Source organism: Schistocerca nitens, chromosome 4 (assembly GCF_023898315.1).
Source record: "Schistocerca nitens isolate TAMUIC-IGC-003100 chromosome 4, iqSchNite1.1, whole genome shotgun sequence".
Taxonomy (NCBI): domain Eukaryota; kingdom Metazoa; phylum Arthropoda; class Insecta; order Orthoptera; family Acrididae; genus Schistocerca; species Schistocerca nitens.
In genome coordinates this window covers 96,123,995-96,150,957 of record NC_064617.1, presented here as the reverse complement: position 1 = coordinate 96,150,957, position 26,963 = coordinate 96,123,995, and positions in this window count along the sequence as shown.

Below are 26,963 nucleotides of genomic sequence, written 5' to 3'. Positions count from 1 at the left end.
CCCATTATAAAAAATATCGTGAGCTGAACGAAAGCTTCATATAGCAGTTAAGTTCACTGGGCCTATGAGACTTGTGTATTTAAACAAACGATTATTTTTGTTAGAAATTTGCCTATCAGATTATTTGTAAGGCAAATCGCCCACGTTATGATCTATGCTAAAGCCGTCGGCACACGGACCGTGCTGTCGAACGTTAACGTTGAGCGTGCCAAGTTCAACGTGCTGCTGAACGCTCAGGGACGATGCGACTTGTGCATACGGCACGTGGGCCCCAACGTGGCATACGCGATCGCAACGCACTCCAGCGGCAGTTGAAGGATGGTTCTAGTTAGTAAATCACACTGTTTACTCAACGGGCGCGCCTAAAATTCCCATGCTAGTTTTATTAAAACCCACATTTACTCCATCGTCCACGAATATGAAAGTACCATGTCCAGTCAATAAGGACACAGGCTTATAAATGTTCCATTACAAACAGTGCATTACAAATTTGGAATACTTCTCCGAATAAGATAAACATTATTTCATCATTCCAACATTTTAGTAAAACCCCAAGGTCAGTCTTACTTGATCACTGTTCCTACCCAGTAGCAGAATCTTTGCAACATGTGAATTACGAAGCGAAAAAGAAAAAGGAGCAAAATATCTTTATAGAAGTAGTGCAAGCTATCCTGTAGATTAAGCCAATAAAACAAAGTCACCCCTAAGAAAAAAGGTGAACTTATATTTACATAACATCAAATATTATAGTATATATTATGTTAGGGAAAAAAAAATTTGGTGTTACCAAGTGGCGAACCACCGCCCCATCTAACGACTCTACCAGGACAGTGACCCTACTTTTTTTTTTTTTTTTTTTTTTAATATCTCATTTTGTTCGTTTTCGTTCGTTGTGTCTGCTCGGGGCGGACGTCGTAAGACATCCATTTAAGTTCGTTGATGATCGATTAACTCAGTTTTTTTATTACAGAGGGCGCGTAACCCTCTCACCGAACACGCTGAGCTACCGTGCCGGCTATACTCATTACGCTAAACCATCAGACCTTTTACATTTAATCATATTGTGTCACTCCTTGCTGAAAACCTTAATCGTAGATATGTTACTAATTGAAATTTAGTTATAACAAATTGTACCAAGAACAATACGTTTTGGGTGCATCTTCAGTGTGTCGCTGCCTTCAAATAGCCAACTCTCATAATACGCAAGTTACAATAATTCTTTTGCCACTAATATGATGTTTCTCATTATTTTATTGGGACGGATCATACAGTTAACAACGGGTCTTCCAGTGATTCTCAATTTGCTGGTACTCAGAAACGGCATATATACATATAGGCTTGAAGTGTATGCCAATATGGCGCCTCACAACTCTGTACTGAATGGAGACGGCGTGCTTGTGACGTAGGTGGCGTTGTGCCGTCTCATTGGTCAACGCTCAGACGCACGCTCAGAATATCTGACATGCCAGATATTGCTCTGCACGTTCGGAAAGACTCCCGAACGTGCTATTCCACGCTATGACGTCAGAAACTCGGCAAGCTCAACGCTCAACGTTCGAATGCACGGTCCGCGTGCCGACGGCTTTAGGCCTTAAAAATCGCGTTATCCACTTAAATTGGTGTACGTGTGAATTAATAGTGTAGTTATTAAAGAGGCAGCCGCCCCAGAATTATTTTTCTGGACAGGGAACATAAAAAACTAGGAAGAGGTGACTTCGCAACAGATTATTGTTATTGTTGTTACGGTCTTCAGTCCGAAACCTGGTTTGATGCATCTCTCCAGGCTAGCCGATCCTGTGCAAGTCGCTTCATCTCTGCGTGAGTACTGCAACTACATCGATTGATCCAGTTTACTTTAGACAATTCTTGGTCTTCTTTTATACACTGAGGTGAAAAATGTTATGAAATAGCGATATGCACATATACAGACGGCGGTGCTATCGCATACATAAGGTATAAAAGGGAAGTGCATTGGTGGAGCTGTCATTCGAACTCAGGTGATTTATGCAAAAATGTTCCCGGTGTGATTCTCGCCTCTCGACGGCAGTTAACAGACATCGAAAACCGAATGGTAGTTGGAGATAGATGCGTGGGACATTTCATTTCGGAAATATGTTAGGGAATCCAGTAGATCGAGATCTGTAGTGTCATGAGCGTGCCGAGACTGCCAGAGTTCAGGCATTACGTCTCACAACGGACAACGCTGTGGCCGACGCTCTTCACTTAACGATCGAGAGCAGCGGCCTTTACGTAGAGTCGTCAGTGCTAACAGACAAGCAACATTGCGTGAAAAAATCGCAGAAATCAATGAGAGACGTACGACGATCCTATTGTAACCCCACTCTTACTAATCGGCCTATCCTGCTTGCGACATAAAAATATGACCGTGGATCGCGTGTATGCCTAATGGATTTTTTAATTGTATAAGGCTATCTTTCCCGAAGAAGTGATACCGATAAGTAGGAGGAAAGTGTACAACCGACCCTTCTGATGGAAAGTCTACTAAAAATAAAACTAATTAAACCGAACAGGGCTATAATTTGGGAAATGAAAGTTAATTTGTGCATTCACTCACGAGCAACACTGGACAGAAAGGGGTACCACTGATCTTGAATCCAAAAGTTACACTAATGAACGAAAAGGAAGTAATTAACGGCCGTCAGCCCGCTAGGGCAATTTACATCCAAAATCCTGTACAAGATGATGGGAAAGAAAAACATTTATTATTAAACACTGACGTGGAAACTAAAGATTGCCACGTTTTTTTTTACACTAATTTTAAGTGAGTATGTAATAATAAAGAAAACTGAGAAATCATTCTTACGTTATGTTTGGCATTAAATTTTGAAAAAGGCAATCGAGTAATGATTTGAAAATATGCAATTAAACTTATGTTAGTACTGAACTTCGTTACGTGAACAATGACTTTCAGTGACGTCAGCATAACGTCATCAAAGAAATTTAGATAAAAAGCCAGCACTTTTTACTTTGCCGTTACTTATTTTGCAAATTGGATTTCATATTATTTTCTGAACAGCTGAGCCCTTTTTACTGACGTGAACAGAATTAAATTTCCTAAATTATTAGAATACGTACCAAACCAAACAGGCATGTGCTCCAAGCTATATGTAAAATAAATAAAACTTTCGCACTCTTAATTTGTGCATTTCTTTAGATTCGGATTTTTTTCAGCGATTGATTCTCAAACTTGAAAAATGAAATTGCTTTACTTTAGTCATATACTGAAGCCTCTGTTGCACAACAGTTAATTGAAAGTAGACTGAGGCTAAAATTCTTAAAAGAGAAATTATTCATTAATAAACTGGCTGTAACTATTCAGTTTCTTTCTTATGACACTCAGTTCGCATATTAGAAGAAAAAAGAAGGATCCTGCTTGGTAACAATGTCTGGGGGCAATAAGGGCACAACCGCCCTGAGTCTAACTGATTATTATTTAAATAAATCTTATCAATCAAATCACATTCGGTTGTACTGCTGGGTTAGCCGTTAATACTTTCTACCAATGAACAGTCTTACTTCAATGCTGTGCATACGAGGAAACTTGGAGCCGACGACGAAACTATGTTGCTTGAACTGCTGCTGTTGTTGGAGACGGTAGCATATTGTGGAGCTACGGCTAGTTATAGGAACGGGCAATCGTAATTAATACAGCCTCTTCCGCCCGTCCACTGTCCGTACTCCTGCTCTAGACATCTGGCCGGCGCGCGTACATGATGCCGCCGAAAATGGTACTCTCTACTGCGAGAGAATTAACACCACACTTCCACACACTACAAGCGGAGGAACCCGTCTCCCACTCTCCGCACGCTCTGCGCAACAATCCCCTACCCAAAGATTTTACAACGCACAAGCACTGCTATTATCGTTGCTAGTCGATGCAAATAACAATTCCTTTGGCTTTTTCCCAGAGTTTATAAGTTACACAGTAAAACACAGATAAATATAATGAAACGTCAACAGACTTCTACCTAAATGTACACATACAGCGAAGCAATGTCCTTACTTATTAAAGGAAAGCATTTAAATTACAAATATGTACATACAATTCAGAAAGAAAATTTTTATATATCGGTAGCAGGTGCCATGCATCCTGCATTTTCGGTGTTACACCATCCGTTTGGACAGTGCGGTGAAATTTGACGATAATGGGCTATGGAATCAGACGACCGACGCGAGTGTCTTTGCTAGCAGCACGACATCGAATGCAGCCCCCATTCTCTCTCTGCTCATCACTGTGCCGGTTGGACACAGGAAAACCGTGGCGTGGGCTGTTGAGGAACGATATCAGTTGGTAAGAGGCGACGGTAGGGTTCGAGTGTGCCGCAGACCTCACGCAGTCAAGGATCTAAGTTATGACAAGGGTGTATCCAAGCTGGTGGTGGCTCCATAATGGTATGGGCTGTGTTTACATGGAATGCACTGTGCCCTCTGGTCAGACTGAACCCATGATTCGCTGGAGATGATTATGTTCGGCTACCTGGAGATACTTGCACTTCATGTTCCCAAAGAACGATGGAATTTCTTGTGGGTGACAATGCGCCATGTCACAGTGCCACAATTGTTGCTGATCGCTTCAAGAACGTTCCGACCAGTTCGAGCGAATAGTCTGGCCATCCATATTGCCCGACATGAATTCCATTTAACATTTATTGAACATAGTCGAGAGGTCGGCTCGTGCATAAATTCCTGCACCGGCAACACTTCAGCAGTTACAGACGGCTTTAGAGGCAACATGGTACAATATTTCTACAGCGGACTTCCAGTGAAAAGATGAGTCCATGCCAAGTCGAGCTGCCGAACTACGCTGGGCTCAAGGAGGTCCGCCGTGAAGTTGAGAGGTATACCTTGAGTTTTGTCACCTCAGTGTAACTCTTACCCACTTCACTCCCTTGAGTCCGTGCTGTCTTTTGATGTGCCCTATCAACCGATCCCTTCTGTTGGGCAAATTAAGGCACAAATTTATTTTTTTTTCTGAATCCGATTCGGTACCTCCTCATTAATTACAAAATCTACCCATACAATCTTCAGTATTCTTCTGTAGCATCACATTTGAAAAATTGCTGTTCTATTCTTGTCCGAACTGCTTATCACACACGTTGCACTTACCTACGAGAGTACACTCCAGACAAACACTTCAGCATCGCCTAATATAAGCTACTGTCCATTAAAATTGCTACACCAAGACGAAATGCCGATGATAAACGGGTATTCATTGGACAAATATATTTTACTAGAACTGACATGTGATTACATTTTCACGAAAGTTGGGTGCATAAATCCTGGGAAATCAGTATCCAGAACAACCACCTCTGGCCGTAATAACGACCTTTATACGCCTGGGCATTGAGTCAAAAAGAGCTTCGATGGCGTGTACAGGTACAGCTGCCCATGCAGCTTCAACACGATACCACAGTTCATCAAGAGTAGTGACTGGCGTATTATGACGAGCCAGTTGCTCGGCCACCGTTGACCAGACGTTTTCAATTGGTGAGAGATCTGGAGAATGTGCTGACCAGGGCAGCAGTCGAACATTTTCTGTATACAGAAAGGCCCGTACAGGACCTGCAACATGCGGTTGTGCATTATCCTGCTGAAATGTAGGATTTCGCAGGGATCGAATGACCACGGGTCGTAACACATGTGAAATGTAACGTCCACTGTTCAAAGTGCCGTCAATGCGAACAAGAGGTGGCCGAGACGTGTAACCAATGACACCCCATACCATCACGCCGGGTAATACGCCAGTATGGCGATGACGAATACACACTTCCAACGTGCGTTCACTACGATGTCGCCAAACGTGGATGCGACCATCATGATGCAGTAAACAGAACCTGGATTCATCCAAAAAATGATGTTTTGCCATTCGTGCGCCGAGGTTCGTCGTTGAGTACACCATCGCAGGCGCTCCTGTCTGTGATGCAGCGTCAAGGGTAACCGCAGCCATGGTCTCCGAGCTGATAGTCCATGCTGCTGCAAACGTCGTCGAACCGTTCGTGCAGGTGGCTGTCGTCTTGCAAACGTCCCCATCTGTTGACTCAGGGATCGAGACGTGGCTGCACGATCCGTTACAGCCGTGCGGATAAGATGCCTTTCATCTCGACTGCTAGTGATACGAGGCCGTTGGGATCCAGCACGGCGTTCCGTATTACCCTCCTGAACCCACCGATTCCATATTCTGCTAACAGTCATTGGATCTCGACCAATGCGAGCAGTAAATTCGCGATACGATTAACCGTAATCGCGATAGGCTACAATCCGACCTTTATCAAAGTCGGAAACGTGATGGTACGCATTTCTCCTCCTTACACGAGGCATCACAACAACGTTTCACCAGGCAACGCCGGTCAACTGCTGTTTGTGTATGAGAAATCGGTTGGAAACTTTCCTCATGTCAGCACGTTGTAGGCGTCGCCACAGGCGCCAACGTTGTGTGAATGCTCTGGAGAGCTAATGATTTGCATATCACAGCATCTTCTTCCTGTCGGTTAAATTTCGCGTCTGTAGCACGTCATCTTCGTGTTGTAGCAAATTTAATGTCCAATAGTGTAGATCGACCACATTCCATAACTCCTGTTTTATTTTCGCTGGTGTTCATCTTATAATCTCTCTTCAAGACGCTATACATATCGATCAGTTAGTCTGCCAAGTCCTTTGCTGTTCCTGACAGAGTTACTGTGTCATCAGCAAGCCTCAAAGCTTTTATTTCTTCTCCCTGAAGTTCATTCCCGTTTCCAAACCTCGTGGTTTTTTCGTTCACTGAATGCTCAGTGTAGAGATGAATCATATTGGGGATAGGCTACAGGACTACAGCGCTCTCTCACATCCGTCTCAACCATTGCTCCATTTTCACATACATCGACCCTCATAACTGTAGTCTGATTCTTGTAAATGATTTTTGTTAGTTTTGCATGTTCGGACAAAAACAACCATGTTTCATCTCGGGCAATGACGCCGTCAAAACACAATTTCCACTCTTCAGTAAAGGTCTCCGGGAGACCCTCGCACACATTGTTCCTCATCGTTTTCATTTCTCTTGTCAATAATCTAGGCACCCATCGTGCACAGATTTTTCTGCGCCCTATTGACTGTACCAGTGATACCACACTACCCAATGACAAACGAGTCATTTCAGCAAGCTGTCGTGTCGTCACACGTCTGTCATTTTGGATGATTTGGTCAATGGTCTCCTTATTCACGTCACTCACTGCCGTCTACCGCATCGTGGATTGTCCAGTAGAGAAAAATCACCTTCTTTAAACCTCTGCAACCGCCTCTGGATACTGCTGCGATCCACTGTGTCCTCTCCATAAGCAGGGAGAAACTTCCTGTGAATCGATGTGGCAGAGTCATCGCCGGCCTTGAAAAGGAACTCCATCACCGACCGTTGTCGCAACGTGACATCTACTTCACGGTCCATTATGGCTCACCTGTAAATAAAAGAAAATACTTTTATATACCAACTTATAGCTAAACGTTGCAAGTATGTTCACAAAAAATTTCATTCTCCTCCTGCAAAAAATAAAGAAAATTAAAGACGACTGTGCAAAACTTTTTGAACGCCCTTTCAATGAGTTCAGTAGATGGCCTGACTGTAATAGTGCCTCCTCCCTACCTCCTCTGAAATCTTAGTTTCGGTAAGAGATTGGTCTATAGCGTAGACCAGGAATGCTCAACCTTTCAGCTTACCTGAGCCACCTTGGTAGAAGACGAGTATTTCTAGGTCACATGTAAAATACTTAACACTACTAACGATAACTGCTGAGCAAAAAAATACAATGAAGAAATAAATAAAAAAATGAAAGAAGAGAAAGAGAGACAATAGCATCGTATGCCGGGAGTTTCAGATTAAAAATTTTCAATTTATCATAACTTTAGATGAACGGAATTTCATGTATGGTTTCTTTGCCAGCCGTGTGATAGATGTTCACTTTTTGGGCTGCAATGATACTTGCTTTGGCGCTCATGTGGCCCGCGGGTTGGACATCCCTGGAATAGACCAAGACAGTTGGCAACATTTACTGCATATTATGCGAGCACACGTCACTATGACGGTATATGAACTCTGCTTCAGCTATTTCTTATTTCTGGAATAATTCGTCGATACCTTCATTCTCTCGATATTTAACGCAATCTCTTTATAAGAAGTTGTAATAGCGAGACAAATTCAGAAACTTCGTATTACATTAGAGAAAAATCTCCGAGTATTTTGATGAACAAATATACATGTACTGTGCATCAACAATGAAATATATGCAATATTACTGAGTCACGAGTGTTTTAAGCACTGAAATGTTGTCGGGAATCTGCATATGACTATTGTGAATGCAGGTTATTACTTGATTCTAGTTCACGTGAAGTTCAAAAACAGCAAATTTGAATTAATAGGCTTTACGTCAGTGAAATCGATGTACATGTGTCTTTGAAGTCTTTTAAAACTAGACTCGCGTCTAACGGTAACAGCACGCGATAGGGTGAATTTTATATGAATTGCGTGTTAAATCGGAAAGGAGGACCATTGGTTGCGTTTCAAGCACCACATATTGGTTAGCTGAGACCAGCTCAGTACGCTGGGTAACTGGCCCTGACGCCACGTGCTAAAAAGATAAAATGAAACAAAAGGTCGTGTGGGAAGATAAGCTACCTTTTCCATCTCACAGCGCCGGCAGTAGCAACACACCAGAATTTTCAGCTTGCGCTGTTCCCTTAATTTCGTTAGCGGAACTTGTACCTGATTTACGCCAAGCGGCTTGTTTGGTAACTACAGCCAGCAAACACAGATAAATTTCCGAGAAGTTACTCTGACACACTGCCAACAGGGCACTAACTTTAGCCACACAGCGAAATGTCACGTGATATTCAGAGAGACAGCGACATTGACGAGTGTAAACATACTGGAATAATGGCGGTGTAAGCTGCAGAGGAATGGAAGGTGAAAAAGGCCACGATGTTGCAACAGTGAAACACTGTGAACCCCGTATTACTGACGGCACTGAGACAACTGCGTTATGAAAATCAGCAAGCTGTCAGGAGATGTAAAAGTTGAAAGACCAGCAAATAAAATATAGGGACAACAGACACAGACCACAATAAAACATATTAAACTCTGCCGGGCTATTACACCGAATTCGAATGAATTTATTGGAGAAAAATTACGTTTGCCGGCCGCAGTGGCCGAGCGGTTCTAGGCGCTTCAGTCTGGAGCCGCTCGACCGCTACGGTCGCAGGTTCGAATCCTGCCTCGGGCATGGATGTGTGTGATGTCCTTAAGTTAGTTAAGTTTAAGTAGTTCTAAGTTCTAGGGGACTGATGACGTCAGATGTTAAATCCCATAGTGCTCAGAGCCATTTGAACCATTTTTGAACCAAAAATTACGTTGCGTCCCTCTCTGCGAAGGACACCTCCGGGTCCCGGGGGAGAGTGTTTGTAGCTTCTGCGACGGTCTGATTCACATCCTACATAGGGCACTAGAGTATCAGGAGCGAGTCATAGTGTGAATCAGACCTTCGCAGAAGCTGTAACTTCGTGGAGGAGTTCATCATTATAAATGTGTTAAATGATTAAACTTGCATTCTATCTAGTACTGATGTCCACCATCAACTTGAATTTGTATGAGTTGTGCCCACACAGGCAAAAATACACTCTCATATTTGTTGTGCTTTGGGGCCAACAGCCTTCGAATGCCATCCTCAGGAATTTTCTATCATGTCTGAAACACTTCACTTCATGAAGTTTGTTGGCGGAGTGCCAATATGAAAGTATACATATTCCAGCTGCATCAAACATATATTCTGTAATCAACGATCAGGGGACTGCGAATGCCAGTCAGCGATCCATAAACAGGGTGTTTCAAACCTTTTGGTCCCGACGGAGGTTCGAGTCCTCCCTCGGGCATGGGTGTGTGTGTTAGTCCTTAGGATAATTTAGGTTAAGTAGTGTGTAAACTTAGGGACTGATGACCTTAGCAGCGACTTGCTGACCAGGGTTCAAAAGTGCCAAAAGATAAATGGTGGTCACTTTCAGCATCTGCTACAGTCAGATTAGTACCGTATTTCCTTTCCTTTGCTGTGTTTGCTTGTACCTTGGAACTTTGTTCTCAGGGCCACTTTTACTTGTCCCACCTTCTATTTGATCACTACCACCTGAACATTTTTTGTTGTTGTTACAGCGATATCTTTAAATTCTTTTGGCTGGATAGCCTGCCTGTCATCTGTAACAACATCACTCTTTAGAACGCTGTGTCAGAGTATATCACTTAAACTCCGTGCATTACGATATTTTTTTTTATTTTTCTTAAAACTCTCGAGATTATTATGTAGTGGTCTTACTGATTTTTTTGAAAGATCAAACATTTTTTTCTGTTTAGGAGGACATAGAGAGGATATAAAATGTACACTGGCAATGACAAGGAAAGTGTTGCTGAAGAAGAGAAATTTGTTAACATCGAGTATAGATTTAAGTGTCAGGAAGTCGTTCCTGAAAGTATTTGTATGGAGTGCAGCAATGTATGGAAGTGAAACACGGACGATAAATAGTTTGGACAAGAAGAGAATAGAAGCTTTCGAAATGTGGTGCTACAGAAGAATGCTGAAGATTAGATGGGTAGATCACATCATAACTATTGAGGAGGTATTGAATAGAACTGGGGCGAAGAGGAGTTTGTGGCACAACTTGACTAGAAGAAAGGATCGGTTGGTAGGACATGTTATGAGGCATCAAGGGATCACCAATTTAGTATTGGAGGGCAGCGTGGAGGGTAAAAATCGTAGAGGAAGAGATGAATACACTAAGCAGTTTCAGAAGGACGTAGGTTGCAGTAAGTACTGGGAGATGAAGAAGCTTGCACAGGATAGAGTAGCATGGAGAGCTGCATCAAACCAGTCTCAGGATTGAAGACCACAACAACAACAGGTTACAAGACTGAGCTCTCGCTGCTCTGGACAACCTGCCTTCCGTTGGCTGTCTAATATACTTTCATCTAATTGTAACTGTTTGACGAAGTTGCTGAAGTTTCGACTTCAACGTAACTTTACGAGTACAGTTGGCAATTGAGCATTCTGCGTACAAGCGGCCTATGTTGTCCGTCTTGAGCAGTTTCAGCTTAAGTTGACTGTGTCGGAGTTACTGTGTGACTTCGCTTGCTAAAATCAGTCACTGTACCGTCAGTGATTGTGTGGTGAGCCTTCTTCGTCTCCCTCAGAGGCGCACTTGTACTGCTAGGAAGTCTTTAGTCTGGAGCAACCAGCCCAGGAGAATTTGTTTCGGGCTATACTCGCGACATTATCATCACCACGACGGGACGTCGAAGCAACCAGCCGTAGCCTCCGGTACGCCAGATCGTGCCCTTGCAGTTAAGAAGACAGCTTGGTAATGTATGTCCGCAGCACCGGCAGATTAGGGAATTTTACTATGTGACAATCCGAGCTCAGCAGAGCGCGCTTGTTACCGTCTTTTCTAACGTGGTTCTGTCTTGGTTGTTCATTGGCTGAGCTCTCACTACTGTAGCAGCAATTAATTTTGGGTTGGCTGGGTGTTTCTCTTAAGATCTGAGTTGCAAGGAATTGGCTCCACATACTACATGGTCATAAATGTCACAAGCTAGTTTATGGACAACTTCACCTTCACAGGATTTATTTGAGTAGCCAATTTGACGTATTGTAAATGTTTCATGTATTTTGTTTATTATTTTGAGTGTAGTCATAATAAATCAAATTGTTATTTTGGACAGAACTTTCATTCTGTAGATCGGTAGAGCAACCCTTTCACTTCTCACCACATTAATGAAACTTTCCTTTATCAAATTAATTTCTATCAAATTAAATTATTGCAGGTGCCAAACTCTTTTCTACTCCACTTGCAGGGTCGATTACTCACAGTTCGCGTTTCTTCTTAATCCATGTGCAACAGCAAAAGTTGGAGTTAGAAAAAGGGGGGGGGGGGGCTTAGAGCATCATTTCCATATGAAAATTCTAGACAAATTTAGTGTTAAAAACACTACTAGCCCCGTCACCTCGCAATACCACTTAAACTCTGTGCATTACGATATTTTTTTTATTTTTCTTAAAACTCACCAGATTATTATGTAGTGGTCTTATTGATTTTTTTGAAAGATCAAACTTTTTTTTCTGCTTATGGAGGACATCTTCAGAAGCGGCCATAGTTGGATTATACGACTCGTTCACACCATGTGTCTCCACCAACTTAATATATCCTGCCACGTACCTCTATCCACAGATGTAACCCTTCGATTAGTGCTTATTGGTAACTGCCGGTTGCTTTCACTGCTGTCATATCGCTGAACATTGGAAGACACGCCATTGCTGTCTTTTCTATTCATAATGAAGAATCAGGTATCACCAAACTTCACACTTTCTTTTTCCCGATTAAGATAATTGATAATAACACAACTACAATCTACTGTAATGTCTGCGGATGGCAAAACGTGTGTGTAAATCTAGTAGAATGTTGTGGTTTGTGGGGTCCTGCTAGGGGGTCAGGATGGGAGCTGACGCCGTCGCCAGTTGTGACATGGCTCATCCAACTCTTAAGACCTGGAATATTTTCAGAAAAGGAAACTCGGTGGGAAAAGGACCTCTGAATAATAATTGAGACAGGCCAACAGAGTACGATTGGAAACTACTGTCGAATCCTACGAGGTCCTAACACACTGACTACGTTGTGTAGTCCTGCATGTACTGTGTGCAGCTAACAAGGGGAGGCCGCCAATTGTGAAATTCAGATTCGATTCATACTGCGCATAATAAAAGCTCATGGCCAGAGGTGTAATGTGGCAAAGCACCAAGATGCACTTCTCAGCCGTTGTCGAGAAAATCGATAGTTAAAAGAAACCGTTGCGGTGAAATACTCTCTACGATTAATAGTTTTCTAAAGCGTCGTGGCGCAGCGGTAAGCGCTCGGGTTCGTAATCCGAAGGTCGCCGCATCGAATCTCGCGCCATGCAACATTTTTTTATTATTAGTTTTTTTTGTAATATATATATATATATATATATATATATATATACACTATTAATGAATTGCTTATGCATGTTGGTGAAGGCGGATCGCTCTCCAATTGTACCGCCTCCATTTTTCCGTTTTTTTAACAGGGTGTACCAAACCTCTCCCGTCCGCACTGATTTTCGACGATGTTATAAGTTGCGCTAGGGACCGCATCTACCTTCTTTCGATGTTAGCACGCAACTACGCTGTTATGCGGCGGCTCGTTTCGGCCCATTCAACATCTGTCCTTAAAGTGTAACGAGCGAGTAACGGAGTTTATATTTCATACCTGCCACAGCGAATTTGTGTTCGTGGGGTCTCTATTCTAATTCGAACGTTTGACTATACGTATTCGTTTCGGAATATCGTTTCTACGTCTTCCGTTAACTATACGTGGTTAACATTATGAAGACAATTAATAACATTTGTGAAATACAACTTTGTTTGCGGAAAACATAATGATGTTCGAAGTCGCCAGTTTTTCCACGACAAACGACTTTCAACAACTTATTATATGCATAATTCTTGCAACTGATTGCCGGGAATTTTATATATATATATATATATATATATATATATATATATATATTACAAAAAACAAATACTAAAAAAAAAAGTTGCATGGAGCGAGATTCGATCAGGCGACCTTCGGATTACGAACCCGAGCGCTTACCGCTGCGCCACGACGCTTTAGATAACGATTAATCGTAGAGAGTATTTCACCGCAACGGTTTCTTTTAACTGTCGATTTTCTCGACAACGGCTGAGAAGTGCATCTTGGTGCTTTGCCACATTACACCTCTGGCCATGAGCTTTTATTATGCGCAGTATGAATCGAATCTGAATTTCACAATTGGCGGCCTCCCCTTGTAAGTGCCACGAACAACTGAGCCCCGGCCGGGGGCACAGTACCGCAGGTCCAGCGTCTGAGGCAGGCTGAGATAGGAGTCCGCCAGCGGCGCCGTTTACACCAGGTGTGGAAGTATGAAACCGGAATTTCTGTATAGATGGTGCTAGCCGTCGGTGTAGGGCACGTGAGACGGCGAACATGCTCTTAGGAAAATACAGTGTTCCGAGTCGTTCAAAAAACTCGAAATTGGTGATTTTGACTTGAGAAACGACCGAAAAACTTCCAAGACAACAAACTGTAGGCCTTATTGGATAAACATGATACTCAGACTCAACCGGTACTCGCGGAAAAATTGAATGGAACGCAGAAAGCGGTGTCTCTACTGTTGAAAGCGATGGGAAAGGTGCGGAAAGTGGGAAAATCAGTTCCACATGAACTGAATGAAAGACAGCTAGCAAATCGAAAGACCACTTGTGAAACGCTGTTCGCCAGATGAAAAAGAAAGCCGTTTCTACGCCGAAAAGTGGCAGGTGATGAAAAATGGATATACACTCCTGGAAACTGAAATAAGAACACCGTGAATTCATTGTCCCAGGAAGGGGAAACTTTATTGACACATTCCTGGGGTCAGATACATCACATGATCACACTGACAGAACCACAGGCACATAGACACAGGCAACAGAGCATGCACAATGTCGGCACTAGTACAGTGTATATCCACCTTTCGCAGCAATGCAGGCTGCTATTCTCCCATGGAGACGATCGTAGAGATGCTGGATGTAGTCCTGTGGAACGGCTTGCCATGCCATTTCCACCTGGCGCCTCAGTTGGACCAGCGTTCGTGCTGGACGTGCAGACCGCGTGAGACGACGCTTCATCCAGTCCCAAACATGCTCAATGGGGGACAGATCCGGAGATCTTGCTGGCCAGGGTAGTTGACTTACACCTTCTAGAGCACGTTGGGTGGCACGGGATACATGCGGACGTGCATTGTCCTGTTGGAACAGCAAGTTCCCTTGCCGGTCTAGGAATGGTAGAACGATGGGTTCGATGACGGTTTGGATGTACCGTGCACTATTCAGTGTCCCCTCGACGATCACCAGTGGTGTACGGCCAGTGTAGGAGATCGCTCCCCACACCATGATGCCGGGTGTTGGCCCTGTGTGCCTCGGTCGTATGCAGTCCTGATTGTGGCGCTCACCTGCACGGCGCCAAACACGCATACGACCATCATTGGCACCAAGGCAGAAGCGACTCTCATCGCTGAAGACGACACGTCTCCATTCGTCCCTCCATTCACGCCTGTCGCGACACCACTGGAGGCGGGCTGCACGATGTTGGGGCGTGAGCGGAAGACGGCCTAACGGTGTGCGGGACCGTAGCCCAGCTTCATGGAGACGGTTGCGAATGGTCCTCGCCGATACCCCATGAGCAACAGTGTCCCTAATTTGCTGGGAAGTGGCTGTGCGGTCCCCTACGGCACTGCGTAGGATCCTACGGTCTTGGCGTGCATCCGTGCGTCGCTGCGGTCCGGTCCCAGGGCGACGGGCACGTGCACCTTCCGCCGACCACTGGCGACAACATCGATGTACTGTGGAGACCTCACGCCCCACGTGTTGAGCAATTCGGCGGTACATCCACCCGGCCTCCCGCATGCCCACTATACGCCCTCGCTCAAAGTCCGTCAACTGCACATACGGTTCACGTCCACGCTGTCTCGGCATGCTACCAGTGTTAAAGACTGCGATGGAGCTCCGTATGCCACGGCAAACTGGCTGACAATGACGGCGGCGGTGCACAAATGCTGCGCAGCAAGCGCCATTCGACGGCCAACACCGCGGTTCCTGGTGTGTCCGCTGTGCCGTGCGTGTGATCATTGCTTGTACAGCCCTCTCGCAGTGTCCGGAGCAAGTATGGTGGGTCTGACACACCGGTGTCAATGTGTTCTTTTTTCCATTTCCAGGAGTGTATTTCGAGAATACTAAGCGTCGTAAATCATGCGTGAATCCAGGAAAATCATCGACATCCACTCCAACACCAAATCGCTTTGGAAAGAAGACAAGGCTCGGTGTTTGGTGGGACCAGAAGGGTGCCCTCTATTATGAGCTACTGAAACCTCGTGAAACCGTTAACACTGATCGCTACCAACAGCAAATGATCCATTCGCGTAAATCGAGCATTACGTGAAAAACGACTGAAATATGGAGAAAGGCAACACAACTACTGGCCATTAAAGAAGAAATGCAGATGGTAAACGGGTATTCATTGGACAAATATATTATACTAGAACTGACATGTGATTACATTTTCACGCAATTTGGGTGCATAGATCCTGAGAAATCAGTACCCAGAACAACCACCTCTGGCCATAATAATGGCCTTGATACGCCTCGGCATTTGACTCAACAGAGCTTGGATGGTGTGTACAGGTGCAGCTGCCCATGCAGCTTCAACGCGATACCATAGTTCAACAACAGTAGTGACTGGCGTATTGTGACGAGCCAGTTGATCGACCACCATTGACCAGACGTTTTCAGTTGGTGAGAGATCTGGAGAATGTGCTAGCCAGGGCAGCAGTCGAAAATTTTCTGTGTCCAGAAAGGCCCGTACAGGACCTGCAACATGCGGTCGTGCATTACCCTGCTGAAGTGTACGGTTTCGCAGGGATCGAATGAAGGGTAGAGCCACGGGTCGTAACTCATCTGAAATGTAACGTCCACTGTTCAAAGTGCCGTCAGTGCGAACAAGAGGTGACCGAGACGTGTAACCAATGGCACACCATACCATCACGCCAGGTGATACGCCAGTATGACGATGACGAATACACGCTGCCAATGTGCGTTCACCGCGATGTCGCCAAACACGGATGCGACCATCATGATGCTGTAAACAGAACCTGGACTCATTGGAAAAAATGACGTTTTGCGATTCGTGCACCCAGGTTCGTCGTTGAGTACACCATCGCAGGCGCTCCTGTCTGTGATGCAGAGTCAAGGGTAACCGCGTCCATGCTGCTGCAAACTTCGTCGAACTGTTCGTGCAGATGGTTGTTGTCTTGCAAACGTCCCCATCTGTTGACTCAGGGATCGAGACGTGACTGCACGATCCGTTACAGCCATGCGGATAAGATGCCTGTCATCTCGTGATACGAGGCCGTTGGAATGCAGCACGGCGTTCCGTATTACCCTCCTGAACCCACCGATTCCAGATTCTGCTAACAGTCATTGGATCTCGACCAACGTGAGCAGCAATGTCGCGATACGATAAACCGCAATCGCGATAGGCTACAATCCGAACTTTATCAAAGTGGGAAACGTGATGGTACGCATTTCTCCTCCTTACACGAGGCATCACAACAACGTTTCACCAGGCAACGCCGGTAAACTACAGCCTGTGTTCGCGAAATCGGTTGGAAACTTTCCTCGTGTCAGCACGTTGTAGGTGTCGCCAGCGGCGCCAACCTTGTGTGAATGCTCAGAAAAGCTTATCATTTGCATATCACAGCATCTTCTTCCTGTCGGTTAAATTTCGCGTCTGTAGCACGTCATCTTCGTGGTGTAGCAATTTTAATGGCTAGTAGTGTAGTTACAGACCGCCGACGTACTGTTGTGAACTTACAATGATGCATTTAGCTTTTTCTGTGTTTTTTTTCGCTTTTTTGTATTCATTTAAATGTATCCTATCTTTCTTTGGGCTCCGGGTGGCACTGAACTGGTTGCCCCGAGTCTTTATTCCCTTGCGTTAGCAGCCTAGCAGCTAATCGCATTGCAGCAAACGACTCAAAGCGGTCTCCCCCGTGCTGTTAGCCGGTGGACGAGGCACACAGCGGCGTCTCCCGTTACCTCCAGTTTCCGCCAGCTGTGATGACGCCACTCTTACGTCACCTGACGCGTCACCGGCTGTTTGCCTGGTAACAGCGCTAGAGCGGCAGACATAATGTATCGTGCGTCGCCACGCCACTGCTCAGGCAAATATGACGGCCTTTACACCTGTGCTTCTCACACTTTTTTCCTTTCCCCACAGCGAAGTACGTTTCAGGCTTTCACAATATCCCTACAAGTGCCTTTTTCCCTAGATGTGAACAAGCAAACGCTTAATTTACATGCAATACAATTTTTTTTATTGTTGAACGTCTATGAGATACAATTTTTACAAATTAATTATGCCAAGAAAGTATTTGGCGATAATTTATTTGTGTTCTAGATATATTATCTGCGGAAGATTACACTACATTAAAAATCACGCGAAACATATGACTCAGCGGTTGACAAATGCTCCTTAGACCATAGATGCCATTAGGTTCAAAAATGGCTCTGAGCATTATGGGACTTAACATCTGTGGTCATCAGTCCCCTAGAACTTAGAACTACTTAAACCTAACTAACCTAAGGACATCACACACATCCATGCACGAGGCAGGATTCGAACCTGCGACCGTAGCAGTCGCGTGGATCCGGACAGAGCGCCTAGAACCGCTCGGCCACCGCGGCCGGCGATGCCATTAGGCAGCGCGCAGCTTTATCTCTGTCTGAAACCTACATTGGGGTAGTAAGCATAGTTTCTGTCATTATGCACTGTGCAAACTGGAGTTGGCAGTTACAATTTATCTCATTTATAGCTGAAATCTAGCACTGATTTTAACAGTTGAACGATATATTGTGTAAATATTACACAGCTAACCCAATTTCTCCGAAATTTCTAATATGAAAGTGATAGTAAGCGTTTTCATATTTGGCCAGGTAACAGGGTAATGAACTGTTTGAAACATTGTTTTGATAGTTTTTTTTTTTTTTAATACCAGCATAAGATTTACATTTCGTCAGTGAATTCCTGTATTTGTCACAAAACATTAGTGCGGCAGGGCGTATTTAGTTTTCTGGCCATTTCTCACCAATATTTTGCAAATCTTTTATTACGCCCCCCCCCCCCCCCGCTCCCGTTCCGCCGTTGGTTGGGTGGCTCAGCGATATAGACAACCATACTGTAGGTGCAATCAGACAAACGTATGGTTCCTGAAGAGGGGCAGTAGCCGTTTCAGTAGTTGCAGGGGCTACAGTCTGGATGATTGACTGATCTGGCCTTGTAACATTAACCAAAACGGCCTTGCCGTGCTTCATTTACTGCATTTTTCTACTTTCTCCTTTGATCAATTAAATTCAATATCTCTTCTGTCATCCAAGGATTTCTACTAACCCTCGTCTTTTTACATACTTCATCCTCTGCTGCCTTCACTATTTCATTTTTCTGCTACTGTATTTCTTGCCCCTATTCTTGTCAGTCGCTCCCTAGTGCTCTCTCTGAAACTCTCTGCATCCTCTGGTTCTTTCAGTTTATCCAGGTCCATCTCCTTAAATTCCTACCTTCTTGCAGTTTCTTCAATTTTAATCTACGGTTCTTAAACAATAAATTGTGTTCAGAGACCACATCTGCCAGTGGAAATGTCTTACAATTTAAAACCTGGTTCCTGGTTACCATTGTATAATCTATCTGAAAACTTCCAGTGGCTCCAGACCTCTTCTATGTACACAACCTTCCTTCATGATTCTTATGCTCTGTGCAAAATTCTACTGGACGGCTTCCTCTTTCATTCCTTACCCACAGTCCTTATTCACCTTCTGTTCCTTTCCCTACTATCGATTTCCAGTACCCCATGTCTATTAAATTTTAGTCTCCCTTAACTATCTAAATAATTTCTTTCATCGCATCATACTTTTTCAATGTGTTCATCATCTGCAGAACTAGTTGGCATGTTGTTGTATGGTCTTTAGTCCTGAGACTGCTTTGCTGCAGCTCTCCATGCTACTCTATCCTGTGCAAGCTTCTTCATCTCGCAGTAACTACTGCAGCCTACATCCTTCTGAATCTGCTCAGTGTATTCATATCTTGGTCTCCCTCTACGATTTTTACCCTCCACGCTGCCCTCCAATACTAAATTGGTGATCCCTTGATGCCATAGAACATATCCTACCAACCGATCCCTTCTTCTAGTCAAGTTGTATCACAAACTCCTCTCCCCAATTCTATTCATTAGTTATGTGATCTACCCATATAATCTTCAGCATTCTTCTGTAGCACCACATTTCGAAAGCTTCTATTCTCTTCTTGTCCAAACTATTTATCGCCCATGTTTCACTTCCAAACATGGCTACACTCCGTACAAATACTTTCAGAATCGACTTACTGACACTTAAATCTGTACTCGATATTAACAAATTTCTCTTCTTCAGAAGCGCTTTCATTGCCAATGCCAGTCTACATTTTATATCCTCTCTACTTCGACCATCATCAGTTATTTTGCTCGCCAAATAGCAGAACTCCTTTACTACTTTAAGTGGCTCATTTCCTAATCTAATTCCTCAGCATCACCCGACATAATTCGACTACATTCCATTACCCTCGTTTTGCTGTTGTTGATGTTCATCTTATATCCTCAAGATACTGTCCATTCCTTTCAACTGCTCTTCGAAGTCCTTGGCTGTCTCTGACAGAATTACAATGTCATCGGCGAACCTCAAAGTTTTTATTTCTTCTCCATAGATTTTAATACCTACTCCGAATTTTCTTTTGTTTCCTTTACTGCTTGCTCAGTATACAGATTGAATAACACCGGGGATAGGCTACAACCCTATCTCACGCCCTTCTCAACCACTGCTTCCCTTTCATGCCCGTCGACTCTTGTAACTGCCATCGGGATTCTGTACAAATTGTAAATAGCCTTTCGCTCCCTATGTTTTACCCCTGCCACCTTCAGAATTTGAGAGTATTCCAGTCAACATTGTCAAAATCTTTCTCTGCGCCTACAAATGCTAGAAACATAGGTTTGCCTTTCCTTAATATTTCTTTTAAGATAAGTTGTAGGTATCGGTGTCCAAAGTATCAGCCAAAGCTATTGTCCGCAAATCCAGGCAAACGCTGCTGTCCGCACATCTCGTTTTTGACAGTGTCATCCGCAAAAAATCATCTACTCTTGCAATGCGCTCCAGTGAACAATATTTTGTTTCTATTTCATTCTTACGAACTGTTGAGAGGTAGCGGGAAATACCTAAATGCAAATACCAAGAGCATAGTCTCCTCACAAAACTCACAGCGACAGACATTTGTCTACGAGTAACGTTTACCTTTCGGGTAAATGTTACAGCGAATGGCGCTATAAAGGAGATATAAACGCCTTGCAAGAGCCGCAATATTGCGCTGGCCGGCTGGAGGGCCTTCCCTTTGTGCTGCGTGTGCGGCAAGTCCTTTGCGCGTGGAGCCGCTCTGTGTGCCCTTGGCTGAGGGCAAGGGCTCGGCGAGCCCTTTGTGCCTGCGCCCTGTTGCCAGATCTCCTCCGCCCTTCCTCCTCACAGCAGGTGCGGGCGGCCGCTTCCTGGTTCTCTCTTCTCGTGCGAGCGTCTCCGCCAAGTTCTATATCTGCGGACAACGTGCCAACGACCCACCTGAACACCTGTTACGAGGCTGCTTCCTGCTTTTTGCCCATTAACACCTCAAACGTCTTGTGACGTAATACGGTTGTATGCAAGTCCAAGTCTTAGCAGTCAGCAATTTCTTCGTTACCCAAAACTGCTTCATTCGCTGCGATCTGGCTGCTCGTTCTTCTGCAGATATGACATACTTCTTCCGTTCTGATGGTTTGAATGTCAGCCGTGTGTATTTGTTCTTCAGAAGCAGTTTCTCTTCTCTTTGTTGAATTTGCTGTGTGGTGATGTTCATTTCATCCAGATCACTTTGTACTTCTTTAAACCAGATGTTTTTGGTTTTGCTGTTCCGGAAGTAGTAGAATAGTTGCTTCAGGGTTCTAGTATTTGGCAGGCGAGATATGTGACCGAAAAATGTAATCCTTCTTTTCCGCACTGTGTCAATAATGCATTCACTTTCTTTATACACTACTGAATTGGGCAAAAGTCTCCGCTGCCCATTAACTTTGTGTTTCTTACTGATAATTGTTGGAAGTATTCTTGTATCAACTTTCTGCAATTTGTCAGTTTTTGCTTGAGTATTTAGTCTGAATAGTGTTTCACTTGCATATGTTGCTTCCGGTTTAACGACCGAGGAGTAATGTCGAAATTTGGCATTTATTGAGAGAGATCGTTTTTTGTAGGTTGGTCACGTGGTTCTCTACGCTCGCTGAAGTTTTAATGTTCTACTACCTATTGATGTTATTTTTGGCAGATATAATACCTTTGCAGGTTTCCAAGACAACTGTACTGCTGGTGCTTCCTGATGTTACAACACTGAACATCACTCAAACTATTCTGTCGCCAGAAATTTCAGTTACTCCTAATCTTTTTTCAACTCCAGTTTCCTCTTTAACTACTAAGTTTTCTTTCTCTATTCTAGTTCTAGTTCTAGTGTTGCTGCATAGTTTACGGAGTAAGGTAGCGATGTTAATTGCTTTTGAAAAAGTACGTTACCTGCAGATGAATCGTTGATTATTAATAAGAAACTTTCTGCTGGTGATGACAGACCATTTACGACATGGAAGACAGTGAATAGCCGGAGGACTGAGAGCCGCAATGTTAAGGAGAATCTCGAGCAGTAGGGGTACACGGGTTGCGAGGCACTCTGTGAATGTGAGGATCTACCAGGCGCACATCTATTGATGCTCTTTCATTAACATTCCAGGTAATAATCTCACCGAGATATTTAAACTTTTTTACTACCTTAATTTTTTGATCATTATGGAGTATGATATGGGATATGTCAATTGGGAAGCTGGGCATCATTTTTGTTTTATCAAACGAAATTTGCAATCCGACCTTTGCCGCTAATCGTTCTAGCTGTTCTATCTGCTTCATCAATATTGTTTGCTAACAGCGCCAAATCATCTGCAAATGCAAGGCAGTTAAGTTGAATCTTTCTTCTAATCTTGACAGATGGTGGGGCATCGCTTTTATTAATAAAGCATCTTCTGCGGTTATTCTGTAAATTGGATACACGTATTTCTACATTTATGGTTGTTTTATATTAAAAGCGGCATTTTGTTTATGAAGTTGGTGGGCAATTTAATTACGGTGCTCCTGACTGTTGTTTACACATTCTCCAAACTACTACTTCTCCCCTCTTTGTTAGCAGAGGTTGCTGTCCAAGGACTTCCATTTCACATATACCTTTGATATTTTTGCCTATCTGCAGCTTTTGTTACACTGCATCACCGTTATTTACCTTTCACTTCAATTTTGGCAATCTACACTACTGGCCATTAAAACTGCTACACCACGAAGATGACGTGCTACAGACGCGAAATTTAACCGACAGGAAGAAGATGCTGTGATATGCAAATGATTAGCTTTTCAGAGCATTCACACAAGGTTGGCGCCGGAGGCGACACCTACAACGCGCTGACAAGTCGAAAGTTTCCAACCGATTTCTCATACACAAACAGCAGCTGACAGGCGTTGCCTGTTGAAAAGTTGTTGTGATGACTCGTGTAAGGAGGAGAAATGCGTACCATCACGTTTCCACCTTTGATAAACGTCGGATTGTAGCCTATCGCGATTGCGGTTTATCGTATAGCGACATTGCTTCTCGCGTTGGTCGAGATCCAATGACTGTTAGCAGAATATGGAATCGGTGGGTTGAGGATGGTAATACGGATCGCCGTGCTGGATCCCAACGGCCTCGTATCACTAGCAGTCGAGATGACAGGCATCTTATCCGTATGGCTATGACGGATCGTGCAGCCACGTCTCGACCCCTGAGACAACAGATGGGGACGTTTGCAAGACAACAACCATCTGCACGAACAGTTCGACGACGTTTGCAGCAGCATGGGGTATCAGCTCTGAGACCATGGCTGCGGTTACCCTTGACGCTGCATCACAGACAGGAGCGCCGGCGATGGTATACTCAACTACGAACCTGGGTGCACGAATGGCAAAACTTCATTTTTTCGGATTAATCCAGGTTCTGCTTACAGCATCATGATGGTCGCATCCCTGTTTGGCGACATGGCGGTGAACGCACATTGGAAGTGTGTATTCGTCATTGCTATACTGGCGTTATTACCCGGCGTGATGGTATGGGGTGCCACTGGTTACACGTCTCGGTCACCTCTAGAGGTCTGCGCGGATAAGAAAAGTGCAATCCGCATCCGCAAGTTCCTTATCCGCATCTGCATATATTTAAGTTTTGAATGAGCAATTAATAGTACCAGACAGTAGTACTTAGAATTATGGTATGTAATGACATAGTTATTGTTATGGTGCCATTTCTGCGACAACTTAACTACTTTTGACTTCTTAAATCGCAGGAAATGTTCTATACCTACTATAAAGCAGACCAATCCAAACAGGAATGCATTGGCGCTCCGGAGCACACGCAGTAGCGGCTCGGATCTCGTGAGATTGGAAACGCTATTTAAAAAAAAAATTCAATGTAATAGTATTAAATGATGAAAATACGTGTATAGAAACAATTATATTTCGCTGCTCTTGTGCCAAGGCAGCTGAAAACGACGATGGTTTTAAACTGTTACTAGCACATTGCATCATTTACCGACAGTTTTTTTGTACTCACTGCTTGGACGTGTCAAATTGTGAAGCCATTCGTGTCAGCTGATGATTATATTATAGCTTACGCGTTCAGTCCTCGTCATTTCCAGGTGAAAATATTTACAGTAGTAGGCCTACACTGCAAAACGCTGGCGCACCTGTGAAAAAGTTAAACTGCCAGCAATAATTGACGTTGTCTGGAAGAAATAAATCATCTTCCGAAGAGTGACAACAAAATCAGTGGTTATAGAAATTAGGAGTCCATTTAGCTTCAACTAAAAATACGATTGAAATCTCGAACCTCACCTTTTGGCTGATTTGTCGAATTAAGACCTAGCGATAAATGAAATGTCTGTTTCATTCTCAAGTAAACAAATTTTTTCACACTTTAAAACATCCTCAACATTGGTCTAAATTACTAAGACAAAATTTGCAGTAGATTTCGCAGTTAATACATTCAATGTTGAAAAAATAAATTTTTTTCAGAGTTTAATAGAACTGCAAACGATTTCAAGATGTCTATATAAAAACCACTGTCCCATAACTTCAGATTTTAGGCACTGTTCCCTGTTAAGCAATACCGGGTTACAGTTAAAATGTTCAATTTTGTTACGAATTTCAGCCTTTATCTTTACTAATTGGCTGGTAAATTAAAAGACACATTATTATTTTGGATGATTTGAATATTTTGTAAGTTTTCAATGTGATCAGAATAACCTTTCGCGGGCTATCGCAGTCACAGCTTGTTGGTGGTCGTGAGTCGTAGTTTGAAGTCCCACTTGTAATTAATTACAAGGCCCGTCGTGCCACCGCTTCGGCCGGGTGGTTTCACTGTTCACAAAGAGCGACAATGCTCGACGGCTGCAAATGTTCATGTAGTGCACCCTAAAATTTAGGTAGGCACTTATGAGATCATCATTACCTAGTTTAATAATACTGACGTGTTAGCTGTTGAATGTTCTTGTTGCGAAGAGTAAAAACTTAAAATTGAGCTCTTTAATATGAAAATTACAACAAAACAAATTGCTTGTTAAATATTTCCTTCTTTTACCTAATGTTACTTAAATGTTCTTGTTGGGAATAGTAAAAATACTAACAATATATCGAGGAAATTCTTTACTATAAATATTACACCCCCCCATGAACCATGGACCTTGCCGTTGGTGGGGAGGCTTGCGTGCCTCAGCGATACAGATAGCCGTACCGTAGGTACAACCACAACGGAGGGGTATCTGTTGAGAGGCCAGACAAACGTGTGGTTCCTGAAGAGGGGCAGCAGCCTTTTCAGTGGTTGCAAGGGCAACAGTCTGGATGATTGACTGGTCTGGCCTTGTAACAATAACCAAAACGGCCTTGCTGTGCTGGTACTGCGAACGGCTGAAAGCAATGGGAAACTACGGCCGTAATTTTTCCCGAGGGCATGCAGCTTTACTGTATGATTAAATGATGATGGCGTCCTCTTGGGTAAAATATTCCGGAGGTAAAATACTCCCGCATTCGGATCTCCGGGCGGGGACTACTCAAGAGCACGTCGTTATCAGGAGAAAGAAAACTGGCGTTCTACGGAGCGGAGCGTGGAATGTCAGGTCCCTTAATCGGGCAGGTAGGTTAGAAAATTTGAAAAGGGAAATGGATAGTTAAAGTTAGAAATAGTGGGAATTAGTGAAGTTCGGTGGCAGGAGGAACAAGACTTCTGGTCAGGTGACTACAGGGTTATAAACACGAAGTCAAATAGGGGTAATGCAGGAGTAGGTTTAATAATGAATAGGAAAATAGGAACACGGGTAAGCTACTACAAACAGCTTAGTGAACGCATTATTGTGGCCAAGATAGATACGAAGCCCACACCTACTACAGTAGTACAAGTTTATATATCAACTAGCTCTGCAGATGACGAAGAAATTGAAGAAATGTATGATGAAATAAAAGAAACTATTCAGATAGTGAAGGGAGACGAAAATTTAATAGTCATGGGTGACTGGAATTCGAGTGTAGGAAAAGGGAGAGAAGGAAACGTAGTAGGTGAATATGGATTGGGGGTAAGAAATGAAAGAGGAAACCGCCTGGTAGAATTTTGCACAGAGCACAACTTAATCATAGCTAACACTTGGTTCAAGAATCATGATAGAAGGTTGTATACATGGAAGAACCCTGGAGATACTAAAAGGTATCAGATAGATTATATAATGGTAAGACAGAGATTTAGGAACCAGGTTTTAAATTGTAAGACATTTCCAGGGGCAGGTGTGGACTCTGACCACAATCTATTGGTTATGACCTGTAGATTAAAACCGAAGTAACTGCAAAAAGGTGGGAATTTAAGGAGATGGGACCTGGATAAACTGAAAGAACCAGAGGTTGTACAGAGTTTCAGGGAGAGCATAATGGAACAATTGACAGGAATGGGGGAAAGAAATACAGTAGAAGAAGAATGGGTAGCTTTTAGGGATGAAGTAGTGAAGGCAGCAGAGGATCAAGTAGGTAAAAAGACGAGGACTAGTAGAAATCCTTGGGTAACAGAAGAAATATTGAATTTAATAGATGAAAGGAGAAAATATAAAAATGCAGTAAATGAAGCAGGCAAAAAGGAATACAAAC